Below are 17,796 nucleotides of genomic sequence, written 5' to 3' on the forward strand. Positions count from 1 at the left end.
TCAATATGACCATTAGCTCTTCTGATTAATTAGTCTGTACAAGTACCTACTTACCAATAAATATAAAGAATGATACAAGGCCATGGAAACAACAAGCAAAACCACAAAACACCCTCTAGATTTATCAGCATACTGATACTTTCATTGACCTTTCTTCAACCCTTTAAGTAGGAGTGAACTTTGGAGAAAGAAACATTTTGTTGTCACATTTTGCATTACATGCTTTCATAAAGTACTGAAGTGAATAGTAAGGTCTTGTAGCCTGATACAGATGATAGAGACATTTCTTTTCTGTGCTTTAGAGCTACAATACGGTATACCTCAATCCTGGGGTGACTGTATGGCCCAGTATCCCCAGTTGTCTGCTCTGCTTTACTGCCAGATATTGAGTTCTGTGCCTTTTTGATTGGTTTCAAGAGCTAAGGGGGAAACAAAGACATGGTGCTCTGTTTGTCTGCAGAAGTGTCAATTTACCCTCCTGGAATTCCTTTCTCCTGGGCTGTGTTGTCTGCAGCATGAACAGTAGGAGACAGCTCTCCTTTGCTTTTAGTTATTTTTTTTTCTAATTAGCTGAGGATAGAAGTTTGATTTTTTTTTTTTTAACTGTTCAGCTATTGTTCAGTCTGGGAACATCAGGACTATAGCCCCGGGGCCCCCCCAAGCTGAACTGTGGCCAGAACACTGGACCTGAGCCCAGAGTGACTGAGAGAGGGCTGAGCCAAGACAAACCTACAAAAAGGACTCTCTCTCTCTCTGAACTAGAGAAGGATTTTCTGAATTTGCCACCTCTTCAAAACAAGAGATGTCATTGTTTAATACTCATTTTTTGCACGTTTTTGAGTACTTTACTTGTTAAATAAATAGTTTAATTTTGGTTCCTAGGCTTATTCTCCTATCCACAGATAGCTCCTATTGTCCCTAACATGTAGCTTTTACAGTAGAGGGGCACAGGTACAAGTTGCTATAGTGCTGGGGTCCATGATAATGCTTTATAGGGGGCTTACAGAGGTACTGGGGAAAGGACAGAGATTAGCACCTGGGGGTGGGGTTTATTAGAAATGTGCATGGTATGCTGTTTCTCTGTCCTAATTTCCCAAACTGGCTGGGGGAGAGTCTGCTAAATTCTGCTCTTTAGGGAAACATCACCTTGGAAAGTTCCCTTCTAAATTTGTCCCAAACCAGGACAACCTCAGGTGTGATTTAGGAAAATTTAGAAATGTGCTGTATTGCTTACAAGGAAGAGTGCATCCTTGTGAAAAAATGTTTTTATTTTATATTTAGCATTATTTTCCCTCTTTCTTGTTGTGTCTCACAGTACATATATTTAATATATAGTACATATATTACATACTTAATTAGAAGAGACAATAGCAAATGATATTACATAACCTAAAAGAAATGAAGCAATGGTTAATTTAAAAAAAAAAAAAAGAAATAATAGCAATGGTTCTTCCACTGAAAAACTGAGTATCTTGGATTTCTTTGTAGAATTATTTTCAGTCTATACAGTTAACATGATAACCTCTGGTTCTTTACACTTGTTACCCTTATACCAGAAGACTTGCTTCCATAGGCCTAGTTTATTCCACCTCTATATTTTTGCTCAAAGTATCTTTCTTTGTAAATTAACAGAAATCTTCATATGACATAAAGCAATTTTGGAAAGTAGCTAATTTTCTATTGTCAGCTTCAGAAATAAAAGTAAAGCATAGAAGAATGAATCTCGTTTTATTTACTAAGGTCATTTACTACCAACTATGAGCTATTTGTGTGAATCCATAGTAGCATCTGTGCACTCTCATTCAGAGTGACCTTTATTTTCCTTATCCAGCACACTGATATAATTCTACAGCTCACATATGGTAAGTAGGTAGGTAAAAAAATACATGACAGTCAACAATAGTATGGAAAAATAGTTACAACAGAATGAATTTCTATGTAATTTAACAAGGAAAAGGATTTTAGCTTCTTAACATTAAGAAGCTTTAAAAGTAGGAATGTTTTCAATGGAAAAATATTTTGAATACTTTTATTATCTCCAACTTTTGCAAAAATATAAACTACTAATTTCCTAAATACCAATATTTTATGTCTACCTAGCTGATATATCAGAAGCAATTTTTTACTACTCTGATTATACATTCTGATTGTGCTGTTCTCAAAATTACTTTTTTCACACAATCCTCTCAAATGTGAGTAATTTCAATTGACACATATTCTTTTTAGGACCATCAAGGTCTGCCTTATTCCTATAGTATACAGTCTACTTTTGTTCGGCTCCATGGCACTTAACTGTTGCATATATGCCATCTAATTTATTGTTACTACTAGCACTATGGTGTGGCAGAAGACTTTTTTTTCCTGAGAGCTGTCTAACTAGGTTTATTATATGAAAAGACTTTGTTATGTCCTGAGAAATGGTAGCTAACAACTGAATCTTAAGATGTTATTTTTGGTCATAGCTATGAGACTACGGTGTATATTTTTCTCTGTTTTAAGAATTGATATCCCAGAAAATACAGTAGTGTCGTGTTCTTGGTTTTTTTTTTTTTTGTATCCTCTAATTATTGTTCCAGAGCACAATAATCAGTAGATCTATGATAGTTATTTGGTGTTTGTGGCACCATACATGGGCAGTGGGCCTGATTTTTCTATGAATTTCCTTGGACTGGAAGGATCACTGTGTCCAAAACTGGAAAGATCTCCAGAGGTATCACTCTTCTCTGTGACAGTGAGCACTGACAGAACTCATGGGGATGGCCTGAAGTTGAGTCAGGGGAGGTTTATGTTGGATATCAAGGGAAGGTTTTTCATCAGAGGGTGTTTGGACATTGGAACAGGCTCCCCAGGGAAGGAGCCACAGCACCAAGCCTGACAGAGCTCAAGGAGCATTTTCACAGTGCTCCCAGGAACATGGTATGATTCTTGGGGTGCAGGGCCAGGAATTGGACTTCAGTGATCCCTGGGGGTGCCTTCCAACTCAGCACATTCTATGATTCTAAGAGGTTTTTTACATTTGTTATCAATGTCTTAAAAATTCATTTTTACTAAAACATAATCGAGATCCAACTTTATTTTTTCTTTCTTTCTTTCTTTCTGGACAGATCAGAACATTTACATGAAAGAAATGTAGGTTTTAAATCTAAAAGTGAAATTTTTGTATATTTGTGATATTATATTCTAATTTGAATCTCTTAAAGTCTATAACACCACTTTGCATTCAATAGCATGCAGACTTCTGCAGACTCACTTACAAAAAATAACTGCAGTGTGAATTGGTAATGGGACATTCAATCAGCCTAAACCAAATTCTTTCTATACAGAATATATTATAAGGTACAAAAGAATTCTGAAGTCTAATTTCAGCTACAGCTTTTTGCTTCAAAGCTGTTTTGAACTATTCTTATTGCAACAGTTTCTGTACTGGGTTATGTAGTTGATAAAGATAACTGGAACTGCCTAACACTTTTACAGAACTTATTACTACAGAGGGGAAAACCAACCCAAATTTGGCTTCTTGATTTAAGAGGTCACTTGAAGCTAATCATATCAGTGTTTGAGGTATATTTTTTTAGTATTAATAATACCCTGCAGATTAGTAATTATTGTAAGACATATTTTTCAGGTTACTGAGCAAGACTGTTTTTTATATGAAAAGAACAACATGTAGATTCATTATCCACTAGAAATTGTTCTATAAAATTCTGAATATAACAGTCTTTTATCTGAGGCAAGATACTTTTTAATAACTCAGATGTCTCTTAAACATGCAGGAAAACTTTACCTATCCCAGATATTTAGTAACATTTATGCATTGATATTTCAGCTGAAAAATCATGCTTAGTTATTTTTTTTTAATTGAAAATGCCTACCTATATTCATCTTTGAGACCTTGTAGAGAAAAGCATTCATCTGTTGCACTCTGAAGTTATTTTCACAGTAAGCAACAAAGTAATGATGGCATGTGAGTAAGATAATAAGCATAGCAATTGTACTTTAAAAGTTTTTGTGTTTTTTAATTCCCTGTATGTTGTAGTTTCCTTTATTTTCTCTTGCTGCTAAAATTTTATAAATTTAGGACATGCTATTATGCTTCAAGCTGAAAATACATGGTAGGACAGTTTAGTGTTTGCATCAATAACAGCTAGCTAAGTGATTATTCTCTTTCTCTGAATATGACATTTTCTGACTGGGGAGAAGTGATCCTGTGACTATGTCTAAACTGAACAGACTCTAATACAGCAAGTTATCACCATTCTACCACATTTTCCTTTCCTTTTGTTGCAAATATATGAACCTCTCACCTCCCTGTGTAGAGTATTGTATGGAATATATATTGTATGTTAGAACACATGACTTGCTTACCCTAACAAATATTTTTCAGACCATTTTTATAAAGAAATTGAAAATCAAAATAGATCAAAATTAATTGGTAGTCATTATTGATATTTAAAATCCTTTTTTTTTTTTTTGAGAAAAATGTTCTTCTAATAATTCTGAAAGCATAAATAAGAATGCTGAAAATATAAATGTGTGCTGAGGGATTAAATTAGTTTCTTTTCAAATTATATACATTTTGTTGTTCTAGATGTGATACATGGTAAAGGAAACAGAGAGTTCTCCAGAATTTTATTAATGAAAGATTTCACTATTTACACTGGAAAATGAGTTAGAAAAAAAAAAAAAAAACAAAACCAAAAACAAACCAAAACCAAACCAAACCAAAACAAACCAAAACAAACAAAAAAAAAAAACCCTGAAGGTTTCATCTGTGTGAATGACATGATTTTTTTATATTTTTTGTTTGAATGTGTAGAGTTTTGTAAATCTAAAAATCTACCAGTACTGAGTGGAAGTTCTTAAGTCTCCAAAATTAACTTATTTATTCAGTAATAAATTGTACTCTAAGTTGAAAAGCAAACATTAGGCACCTTTAAGGAAGTTTTTGAACTGTTGTGATATTTTTTATTTTTATTTGTGTCAGCTTATATTCCATTGCTTTAAACATAAGGGTGAACTCCCTTCAGTCACATGAAAATCATTCTTTTTTGTGTATTTCTGTTGTTGTGTACTAATCTCTCTCAGTTATATAAGACCGACATAGTCACATAGTCGCACTTTGGCACAGTCAAACATTGGCAATTTCAGGGGCTGGATTTGTGCTCTCATTGCTTTTCTTTTCATTTCTCATCTACCCATCTGGCAGGAGCACTTAGCATCTTCCTTCTTTTGGCATTAGGAGCAGCCCACACTCCTCTCCTCTGTGCAATGGGGAAAGAGGTGTAAGGGAGGAACTGTCAGGACACTGCGGAAATTCAGATGTGCAGCCAGTCTCTAGGTGGGCAATACTAGCCACTGATCTGTCCTTTAAGAAGTAGCAACATATTGTCTTTTCCAAGCTATGAGCAGCTAGTAAGTAAACAGGTATTCCTCTCCTTTCAGGGAAAAGACAGCAGCCAAATGTTAATGGATCTCTGGGGTGTTGTTTGAGCAGTGCAAGACTAATCTGCATCCTATTAATCAGTTTGATTCTTCCTTGTTATCTGAATGCATTCATCTACTGCAGAACACTTTAGTACCCAGGTAGCCTGATTTGTCTGGTTGGTAGAATGTTAATACAAGAGACTTTATGTTGCACTGTTAGGAATTCAAAATTCAAAGCAACTCCAATTGCACCCTTAATTCAGTTAAGCACAAGTACCTTTATTTATCAAAGAAACTGCAGGATGCAGGGGGACTAAGAAAAAAAGATGACACATGAATGTCTACTTTAAGATATGACTTCTTTTTTATTCTGCTGCAGAGGAAGTAGTGCAGACACTCAGTCAAATACAATTACTCTTTATGAAAGGACTGAATGACCAGTGTTGAGAAAGGGCATCATTCAAACTTAATTTCTTGTTTCTGTTCAGTATATTAGCTATCCACTGAAAGTAGATTTTATGTAGAAAATTTGATTGTGTCACTTAAAAACTGTCCCACAATTTTCCAGTTTCTGAGATATTTAACTGAATGTAGATAAAGCTAACACAGACATTTCTAGCTTGTGAAGACTTTGTTTTGCAGGCTGTAATAATCTCTTGGTATGGAAACCAAACTAAATATTTCTCTATTACTATTAACTGATCTTAAACTCTGAACTTTTTGAGTGACTGCCTTGCAACACAAATTTTATGAGAGTTTTATGAGGGTAAAGACTATTTTCTTATAAACATTTTAAGTCCACAGAGTACAGAGGAGAGAAAATTGGAGAAAATTTTGTATTCATATTTCAAATTATGACTCCAAGTTTCTTCTCTTCCATGTATCAGAGAGTATCAAAATCAATTCTGTCATATGAAACAGAGGCATTAATGTGAGTATTAGATAAAGATTTCAATATATGCACAAGTATGTGAGTACTGGAAATTGCAATCAAGATTCTTGTAAATAATTTTAAGGATTTGTTTGTGTATGTAATCAAGAAAAACTATTAACTCTTACTCAAGATTAAATAATTTTGTAAAGCTTGATATAAAGGCTATCCTACTTGCTAGCTTTGTATTTCTCTTTTATTTTTTTTTTTAGCAAGACCAGTAATAGCTAATTTCTATTCAGAAAAAATTACTCTTATTTTATTACAGTAATTATGATATAAAAATTTATATTACTGGAAGATATAGAATAATCACATTATTTACTCAGTTCTATGTTGATATCCAAGTTAGATGAAGAAAATATTTAATAGGCTCTTTCTCATGCTTCTGTATCTATGCACAAGTTATCAAGATCTTATATGTTTGATGGCCAACAGAAAGCTGTCTCTTCAATAATTTTCTCTCAGGGAACAGTTGAAAATGTTTTATGCTCTCAAGTTTACAAGGAAATTCTGGCTACTGTGGGTGGTTTAGGAGTACCCTGAGAAGTCAAATTATAAAAATACTATGAAATGGCAAAATGAAATATAAACCAGACCAAACCTCAAATATTACTTCCATAATTTCTTCAGCCAAAGTTTGAGTCTTTATGAAGTTAATGTGTATCGTGAATGGATCAGTGGTCTCATAAAAAAAAAGCTATATTATAATACATATCCTGTGTTATGCTTCAGTAAGATCAATTCTCACTAAAGAGCCTCTGTCACAGCCTGGGAAGGTAAAGATGAACTCATTTCATATTACTCATTTGAAAACTAGGACATCTGCATTCTGCTGTTAGCCATTAAAAACAAAGTAGCTATTCATGTGAATTCCTACTAGTGTTAGTTTTATCCTGGTTGAATGTCTACACTAGGACTTAACAACATGCTTATATTGAAATTTTCATTGTCTTCCAAATATTCAAATTCTCACTTATTTCAGAAAGATCCCCACAGTCAAAGCAAACAAACAAACAAAACCCACAAAACAAGAAAACCAAACAAGCAAAAAACCCAGTCCAAAACCAAACAGAATAAGAAAAAGCACCAAAAAAACACTAACCACCCCCCCAAAAAATTTACCTCCAGAAAAAGACATTTTTGCCAATATGTATGATAGTAGCCAGCAGTCTAGATGAAGAAACAAATTAGACTCTCTGTCCTTTTTCATCCTGTTCAATATGTAATAGAATAGTATAGAAGAGTATATTACTTCTATATATACTTCTATATATACTACTTCACAAGCCTGACAGCTATTATTTTAGGCTTTCTGTGAACATGGCAAGATATCACTGCATTAACTTACAACTGTGCCCAAAAGATGACTCAGATATAGGGACTGGAATTACTCGTGTGGTAAAAGTCTGAAGTGAAAACTTAAATTCTTGCACATGAGAACTGATATACCTCTAGAGCGAAAAATGTCTGAAACATAAAATGCTAATGCATGGAAAATAGAATGACTGGGTTTTTTTTTTTTGTCCGTGAAAAAAAGTAACATGCAGATTTATCCCAAGCCCTTTGTCTTAGATCACTTTTATTGTATACTCCTGGGTAATTTCTCGCTGTAGCCAAGGATTCTGAAAACATATAATGTAATTTTAGACAAAATTTCCATCTAAATTGCATGTTTTTTCTTGGGCTTTTCTAATTGTAGAATGACTTAAAAAACTATGGACAAAGAAGTGCAAAAAAAAAAAGAAACAGAAAAAAACCCTATTCTTATTTTAGTAGCCAAGATGTCAGGTCTTCCAACAGTGTAAAAATGCTTAACAGAATAAAAAATCTCACAGCAGGATGAATTTTCTGTAAGAAAACACTAAATTGATGTTTGTTTTTACAAGCTTCTGTTCATAAAGTGTATGATTTTGAAACATTTTTAATCACTCCACTTATTTAAAATTTTATTTACAAATAATTATATTAACAGTGGTTAAATCCTTCCTGAACTTCTTCATTTGCATCATGTTTTTAGAAAAAATATCAGCATAAAAAATTTATTATGGGCTCAAGTTCATTGAAGTTAACTTAAAATCAAACAGTATACCTTGAAAATGTCAAGGAGAGATCTGTTGGGTTTTCTTTAATCTGCAAGAGCAAGAAATTGTAAAACACTTTTCAGAACACTTTTCATTTCTTGACAGAAGACATTAGACATTTACTCATGGCTGTACTAACCTCTTGATCTTGCACAGAAAATCTTGACTAGTTATTTGCAATCTTCCAAGATTGTGTTCCTGTGCTCTAATTCCCTATGGAAACAGGTAACTAGTGCACTTGAGCATGTTTCATCCTCATCTGGTTAGACACAACTACTTGAATATGAACTTTCTACAGTAAGTATTACACACAATAAATGTGCTCTATATGTGCTAAGTATTTGGAGATTATTTAGAAAAAATACCAAGGTTTTTATCCATTGCAATATTTAAGGGTTCCCTATTTAAAAATTGGAAAGGCAGTTTTCTTTACATGCATAAGAGTTAGATACTCATTTACATCTGAATATATCTAGAAAAGAAATTTAAGAGGTACCTTTGTGGCATGCTTCCAGCACAGACTCTGCAAATTCATGTGAAGATTCTTTACCCCAAAAAAATTCACAGCTGAGGACTAGGTACACATGAAATACAGGGAGACTAGAACTGCAAGTTAGTTCAGTGGCTACTTGAATTGGAGAGGTCACAAGTGGATTAAAATATTTGCAAACCTTTGCAGAAAAGTGGGTAAGCATAAGGTAAAGTTAGTGATCTTAGAAGAGCGTGTGCTGTGGATCAGTGTGATGGAGCAACAATCAGGAAAAAAAAAAGTTTTTTTGAAGAGCTTTCACAATTAAATGGAAAAGTGGGTAATAATCTCTTACTCACATGTTAAAGATTTAAACTGAAAAAAATTCAAAAAGTCTACAGCAACATCACAAATAAACTAGAAAGTGCTATGTTTCAAAAAAAAAAGTTTTCTGAATTGCCTCCTGTTACAATTCATTGCAGAAGATATTTTTTTAATATATTCTTTGTGGCTAATTTAAAAGCATTGTTATCTTTCTCATAAATGCAGAAGTGTGCATTTTATTTGAAAAACCTCTTTAAAAATTTAGCGTTATGTTGATTTTTGTTTTCAGAGTCTTTTTTTGCAAACACATCTCTTCCAAAGAGATATTCCAAAAAATATTTCTTGCTCAGCAGAATTTCACTCCCTACCTGGAAATGACAAAAAATAATTCAAAAATATTTGTCTTTTTTTTTAAGATTATATGGAACAGAGAAATGCAGAGAGTATGAAAAATATCAGTTTAGCAATCTGCCTAAATTATGACTTGTTAGTCTTGAATTCTCTTAGACACATGTAGAACAGAATTTTTATTTCACTGTCACACTGTTAATAGTAAATTCCCTTTCAGTGATAAATAGTAAATATTTCTAAGAAATGCAGTTCCACAAACTTCTTTATAATCAGAAGAGAAACTTGCCCTGGAAAGGATTGCTTCCACAATGTGAAATGAGTATAATTTGAAATTCAGAAACCTTATTTATAAGGAAATTTCCTCTTCTTGCTTTTTTTTTTCTGTTACTCTTGCAAGAAATAGTAGCCATTATGCTAGTGATTATGACAGGCAATTATAAAAATGAAAGCAGAATTAAAAGCCAAGGGCTTTAATGTTCTGTTTGAGTTAGTCTTTGTAAAAAATGAGAGATGAGTGCTGAAGAGATGAGGTAAATGAAGACTGCTTGACAGTGTGGCCAAAACATCATTGCTCAAGGGTGTTATGCCACAGTCTTATCTTATTCACAAGAAATTATGGGGAAGAATGTATGGGGACAGGCATCCTGTTTCTGTTTCTGGTTTTGTTATTGCTGTTGTCTGTTATTTCTGGTAGTATGGACATACAAAGTACTGGGTTAGAAACAATTACCTCTGCTCATGACTGACCATAATAGAGAATTTTTTCCTCAGCACAAGCAAGATTGGAAGCCTTGTGGGTTTGCAGGGACACAGCCTGGGCAAAGTTAGCACCCGCGTAAGGTTATTTTATGACTGGCTACATTGCTTATGTTAAGGTCTACCTCAGGTCTAAAGCATTCTTCAAAAACACCCACATTAACTCCTTAACTGTGGCTATGTCTTCATGGTTCACAAGCAAATATTTTAGCAGAAAACTTCTGGCTATTTTTTTAGTAGTTTAAAAAAAGTATTTTATAATACTATAGCAATTTCTCACAATTCAGAAACAACCCATTATGACCATCACAGTAAAGCACCATAGTCATAACAAGCTTTCAAAGTGCCATGCACCAATTCCAAGTATTCTGTTCGTGTTCAGTTGTCATATACCTAGGATATATTTTGAAAAATATAAAGAATATATTGTAAAATAGATTATGGAAATATTTTGTTCATTTATGGTATTCTATAAAATAGTTATTGCTTTAGTTTTTTAAGCTAAAATGCTTTTTTTAAAATTTTTAAAATTTTTTAAAAAAAAATTAAAATTTTTTAGAAATGGAAAGAATTAGACCCAATATATGATTAAAGTAAAGACAACCACTGTAAAAAAACCCAGTTTTTATCTTCCTTTCTTAGACCTGTAACTTCTATTTTTTTCAACTTTCTGGTCTGTGCATTCGGTCTATAGCAAAAAAAAAATTATTTTTTCAAAGATGTGAGGAATTCCTTTCTTTTAATTTCTCTCCAAATTACCTAAGTATCATTGCATGACTTTTTTCATAATAGCAAGCAAACACACCTAATTCATTAAGATTCATTAAGAGTTCTAAAATACATTGTCAGTAGATGTTGTTGAAGTAGAATTTTTAGAATCCATTACTAACTCAGTGGGTTGCTGCCATACTAGGTTTTGTTAAAATATTTCATATTAAATTAATTACAAGACACTTGATTATTTAATGCAATTGTGAACCACCTCCTCCAGAAGAGTTTACAGAGATTCACTCAGTAGTGGTCTCTTGCACTGAGCCATTAGTAAAAGAGCCCGCTGTTTTAAATTTCCTGCTGCCTAACAGTTTTCTCTTTCTCACTTTAAATTAATTTCAAAATTCAACTGAAAAGTTTTTTATTCCTAACCAGGACCTCTGAATACAAGGGGAATAAAATTAATTTTTCTTTTTAGTTAAATGATGTGAATGCATCTCATCTGTCTTAAAAAGGAAAAACATTAATGAGTATTTCAGCCAAGGTAGTGTCAAAGCGGAACACAAGTGGGCCTATAGATAATTTTGGAGAAAAATATTTCAGGTAGGTGCATTGTATATTGGCATAAAACACTGGATAAATATGAAAAATTCTAAGCAAAATAGGTAGAAATGCGGGAATTCTCTGAACATATCTTGCCTGCTAGATAGAAAGTACCTAATATCTTCAGAGATTTCATCAGAAAAATGAAATTAATTTAATTAAAACACTTTGAGATGAGGAAAAAATATGAATTATTTTACCTGGAAAATCATTACCATAAAAGTAAAAAAAAAAAACAAAAAAAAAAAACAAAAAAAAAAACAACTGCAGTTTGCAGCTGTTTTTAACTTCAGCTCCTGAGGTATAGAGGAAAGAGTCAGACTACTGGGAATAGAACTTCTTGGGCTTTTAATGGGGAAACACGGCCTGAAACCAAGAGCAGCCTAATAAGATAGAACAGAAATGGAATAAGAGGGAGTTGAAAGTATCTATGAGATGAGCCAACATGTGGATGTTTTTTCCCAGAACTCTGGAAACTTAGATTTAAGGTAGAAAAGCATGCAGAGTGAGATTTTGCTGCTTTCACTGGTTGAGACGAGAGAGGACTGTGACTTAAAAGAAATGGGAAGGAAAAAGCCAGAATAGGAAGGAAATCGTGAGGCAAATATTGAGATAGATAAAATGGAAGGTAATATCTTTATGCTGACATCAGAACAACTAACTTGCCAATAAAGATATTTAATACCTTTTGAGGAGGATAAGGACTTAAAACACTTAGGAAGATAGAAATCAGACTTTGCAATCCTTATAAAGTAAAATGTCACTAGAATATTTAATTATTAGAACCTGACATGCATAAGTTCCCTCAATATTCAGGTAATTTCCTCTCTTAGCTGGTTTGATCCTTTAACTTTCCTCCTTTACAACATTTCATAAGGCAATTGGGCAATGAGATCAATATTACCAATGTCACTGTGACATTTGATTAATTAAAATCTTGCCTGGCTTTTCATGAGAAAATTTGGGATTCTCATTGCCAGAACTTAATCAAGTGCCATTTTTCTAATTTGATTATCTTTGCAACTTCAGCTTGCTTCGTAATTGTAAGCAGTGGTCAGAAACTAAATACAGCCTACATTGTCAGAACCATTTAGATTTGTATAGTTTAGTCTTTTGTATAGTTTAGTCTTTTTATTTCCACAATATGTTTATGGGCTACGTATTTTTTTCCTTCTTCCTTTTACATGTGGAATATGTTGTGTGATGTAAAATCTGATTTTTATTAAGGCTTGAAGGCTAAACAGGTTAGATTGTGACATAGCATTTTTAGTCTGTTATTATTCTGCTCCAATTTTGAGAACCTCGGCTTTATTTAAGGCTTCCTTTCTGTGGAATAATCAAAGTTGCCATGTTATCTTGCCTAGCTACCAGTTACCTTGTCTAACCCTCTAACCACTTAATATGTGTTTTTTGAATTTCAATTTACTTTTTGGTGTGAAGTGCTTGTGAGGTGTTGTGGGTTGGTTTTTATTTATTTAGTTAGTTAGTTATTTGCTTGGGTTTTTTGCATTATTTTTCTTTTGTAAGTTAAAATATAAAATATAAGACCTCTTCATTATAAAGGGTTTTCTTTTTCCCAAGAAGAGAGAAAGATACTGTATTTGGTCTCTTCATAGTTTTTCTGGAAATCAACACAGTAGCTCTTAGTTTAGATAGAAATGCCTAAGTGAAACATTCATATGGAAAGATGTGTGTCAGCAGGGAGGCTATGTTTGAGGTGAAAGGCAAAATTAATGGGCATTACCCTCAAGCTGCTGGGAAATGAAAAGTTGTGCTGGAGTTGAGTCAAAAGTTCATAAGAAATCTCAAATCTATCTGGACTAGGAAGAAACTAAAGCTCTCTCATATAGGGCTGGTAAGCTTTTGATTTTCTTGAAATGTCACTGATCTTGAAACCATTAATGCATTTAGTATTATTTTATTATATTCCATTTTACACAAAAATAAGCTAATTGATATAGAATCAATCACGTGTCTTTCCTGCTGATACTTCAGCATGAGATTTGCATCTACAAACAAGAATTTTGGGCTCTTTAGAAAAGTCAGTGTCACTTGACATTGTTACCAAACTCCTGAGTTTGCCAGAGTTCAGAAGTGTGCTGACCATCAGTGATTGATGTCATATAATAATTTCTAGCCTTATTAACTGCTCCAAACAGATATTTCAAAATTGGTCTGTATAACTTGTAAATAAATAAATACATTGTCCAGAAACTTTTTTTTTTTTGCAAGACATCCAGGGGTCTATCAATCCCATCTGTGCTCTTACTGCCTCATGTTGTGCAGTGCTTCAGGGACAGGGTTTTAAGGGATGAAGAATTCAGAGGAGGGTTTGCTCACAAGGCATTGCTGGTGGCCCAAGCACAGGGCACGGCTGAGCCCCTCAGCCACAGGCAGGCAGGTGAGAGCCCTGAGGGAAAGTCTGTGCAAGGTAGGGCAAAATGCTGCCCAGCAGCCAGGGCTGAGTGAGGAGAAAGAGAAGGATGAGGTCAGGAGGGTCTCCAGGCCCCCCGCAGGAATGCCTCTGTGGCCCCAGGAGAGATCCTGGTGGGGCAGGTGGACATGCCCCAAGGGACTCTGCAGCCCATGGAGAGCCCACGCTCTCCAAGACAAGTAAGCTTGTCCTGAAGTACTGCACCTCATGGAAATGCCCCAGGCTGGAACCAGTATAGACTGTGAGGAGGGAGGAGCAGCAGAGAGGAGCTGTTATGGGCTGACCACAGTTCCCCATTCCTCATCCCCCTGCTCTGCTTGGGGAGTGTACTGGTGCATTTGTGTTAAACCTGGTTTGGATAATACCTTTGAGGGTGGAGCCTAAAGTAATTTAAGCCACTCATTCACAACAGAGGGTAAGGGGTACAGGAGTGACTGATGAAGTGAAAGTAAACCTGGGAAAAAAAAGAGGGGGATAGGAGTAGGCTAAGGTGATGTGTGAACTTCTGCTTTTGTTTCACGTTCCTCAAGTCTTTTTTATCTGGCAGTTATTTACTTTGCTTTTCTCCCTTTAATGTTAATTGGTAAGAGATGTCCCTGTCTTTGTCTCAAACCATGAGCCTTTGCATTTTTTTTCTCCTGATCTGTTGTAAAGGAGGGGGTGAGACTGTGAATGGGTGGGCATCTGGCTATTACTTAAGATAAACTCACCATTTCTACATCTACCAAGGTAGATGTAGACAACAATTAATTCACCTTTACGTTTCCTCTTCTTAAAGCCAAACTTTTCCTCACCCTTGTGGCCCTTTGCTGGAATTACTCCAGTGCATTATCTCCCTTGTACTGGGCAGTCCAAAACTGGATGGTTTCCAGATGTGGCCATGTAAGTGCCTGTTACTGAACAGGGGTATCCATTTCCAGTAAGTGCTCTATCTCTAAGTTTAAAAGTTAACATCAACATTTATTTGAAAGACCTTTGCATCTGAAAGTCCTCTGTCACAGAAAACAAAGGAAAACAGTACAAAGACGTAGAATACAAAGTTAATAATGAAGGTCATGAGTGATCACTTTAATCAGCTAATATAATAGCACAGGGGAAATTCACTTCAGTCTTTAAGCTTTCATAAAAACTCTTAAAATGCCTTTCTAAAAGGACCCAAAGTAAATATGAAAATTAAACAGTTGTAAGGACCTTACAGGTGTCTTTGGCAGACTTTACATTGCCAAATTAAAATAACCACCAAAAACCCCCAAACAAAACAATAAACAGATAAACAAAAGAACCACAGCCATTGGATCTTTCCATGCACCTATTCAGCTAAGATAGACCTCAGGAATTGCCTTTACTTGCCGAGTTTTGTTTTTCTTGTTGTAGACAAATTAGTTTTAGACCACACATAAAAAGGTGCTAGAAGCAACTTTGCAGCAAATTCTTAAAGCAATGTCAATATAGTATTTCAGAGTTTTACTGTCTTTTACTTATGGATGCTGGTTAGCTGACACAATAGTATTTCTTGTTCATTTCAAGAAAATTTCTAAGTGGTGACCAGAGAGATAACAACATTGGTATGCTTTTACTTTGTTAAAGCATTTCCATTTCTTTACAGTATTACATCTGCTGGAAAAATAACAACAAAGTGCAAATGTGTATCTCATAGTAGCAAAACCCCCAAACTGAACAGGTCTCCAGAGATTTTAGAGAAAAGAAATTTCATTGTTAACTGCTTGCAGTACTTTCCGTACTCACATTGGACTAGTTTCTTCCTTGACCCTTTTTGTATATATTTATATATATGCATATGGAATATAGATGTATTCTTTTTATAGATCTTTATACATAGTAGAAGTCAGATAAGAAAGAACAGAAAAGGGAGGTTTCCCATTTGGACAGTGAATTATTAGTAACATGTTCCAGTAGTATGATAATATGTTCCATGTAAGAGAAGTAAACTTCTTTCTTACAGAGAGAAGTTGCCTGATTTTATGAGGAAATTAAGTATGCTTGTAGGTAATTTTTCCATTTTCAAAACCAAAACTTATTTCTGAAAAAAGTATTGTTAATAACTGGAAATCTTTTATAAAGATACTAAAAATTATTGCTGTGGATAAAAACTTAGAAAAATTTAACCTTTTTATTTTCCCCTCTGTAATCTCCTCCCTGATTATTTGCAGTATATTTCTGATTTTCAACTTATTGCATCATAAGAATGAATATAATTAATGTCACATTAATTTCATTGCTTACTTGTTTTTATCCAATGCCTTGCCTCGGACATTTAGAAGTATCTGAAATGATTGCATTTTTATATACTTTAGATTTATTTGAAGCTAGATATACTGAACACTGTATTGCATTTGATTAGCTAATAAAATAACTCAGTTTGAATTAGAAACCGTATCTTAAAATTATCTTTATTTAACAGTTTGAGATAACTGCATTAGGTATTTAATTTTGGAGCTTCAATATTGAAAAGAAATATTACAGTATTTCTCCCACTTATTAATGTTCCTTCATCTGCTTTTTAGTAATTACTTTTCAGTTTCGGTAGTTTATAGTTCTCCAAGGTGTTGGAGGCTGAAATGTTAATGGTTATTGACTCACACAATTGGCCATCTGCAAAAGCAATGGGTGCTTTGGTGAGGCTGGGTTTGCAGCCCCTGGGCAAAGGTGAGGAGGAGAGTTTTGGATTTGTGGTGGCAAAAAACCTCTGACCCACAAGACAGAGGCTATGAGCACCCACTGCTGGAGGATGACCACAACAAGCTGACTTTTGTTTAGATAAACCAGTTAAATCCTGTGTCTTGTTGTGTCCCTGATAACCTCTGAATGATGTCTTAAACAAGCTGTTTTCTGTCCAGATGAAGGGAAAGGCCAATAAGAATCAGATCCTGCAGAGATACGATGGCTTCTATTATGTCAATTCCTTCTGATAAGTCCCAATGTGAGGAGCAGGGCAAACAGTGCTTGTGCATTCAAAAGGGTCATAAACCATCAGATATGCCCAAAGCACCCTCAGAGTCATTTCTGGGGTCTTCCACCAGAGGACTGTGGATGATCCACAGTGTTACATCAGGCAGTGTAAAACTCTCACCCAGGGGAGATGCCTGGGCATCCCCACCTGAACCTGAACATTTATTACCCCATTGAAATTCATGTTTTGCAGGCTTCCCCCACACCAGACAGATCATGGCTGTTACCATTACTTAGACCAATGGACATCAAATTTGTAACAAGCAGGTATCACTTTTGAATCCATGAGTGGTGATTTCTTTCTTGTCCACTATCTACTCTTGTCCTTTCTTTCTCTCTTTCCTTTTCTTATATATTTTCTTTATACTTTGATGTTGTTATATTTCTATTTATAATAACAGCACCCGCTACATAACTCCTTTCAATTGCAACCAAATTGTTCTTAAAAAACCTGCCACAAATACATATAGTGTCATTTCACTTTAATCCACCCCAAAGGATCTATTACAAGAACATCAGTTACCCCATCTTCGGGGGTAAGAACACAAAGGGGTCAAAACACAAAGCTGTTTTTTTTTCCTTTTCTCTAGTGGTATCCAACTTGTATATTCCTATGAAGGAGGGCATTTACTTCTTCATAAGTTGCTGTGGACATGCAGCTACATGGAATCATGCTGAAATGATAGGCAGAGTTTCAAGGTCTGTTTTCTCAAACTTTTATTTGCCTCAACAAAGTGAA

The sequence above is a fragment of the Lonchura striata genome, chromosome 1 (assembly GCF_046129695.1).
Source record: "Lonchura striata isolate bLonStr1 chromosome 1, bLonStr1.mat, whole genome shotgun sequence".
In the NCBI taxonomy this organism is placed as follows: domain Eukaryota; kingdom Metazoa; phylum Chordata; class Aves; order Passeriformes; family Estrildidae; genus Lonchura; species Lonchura striata.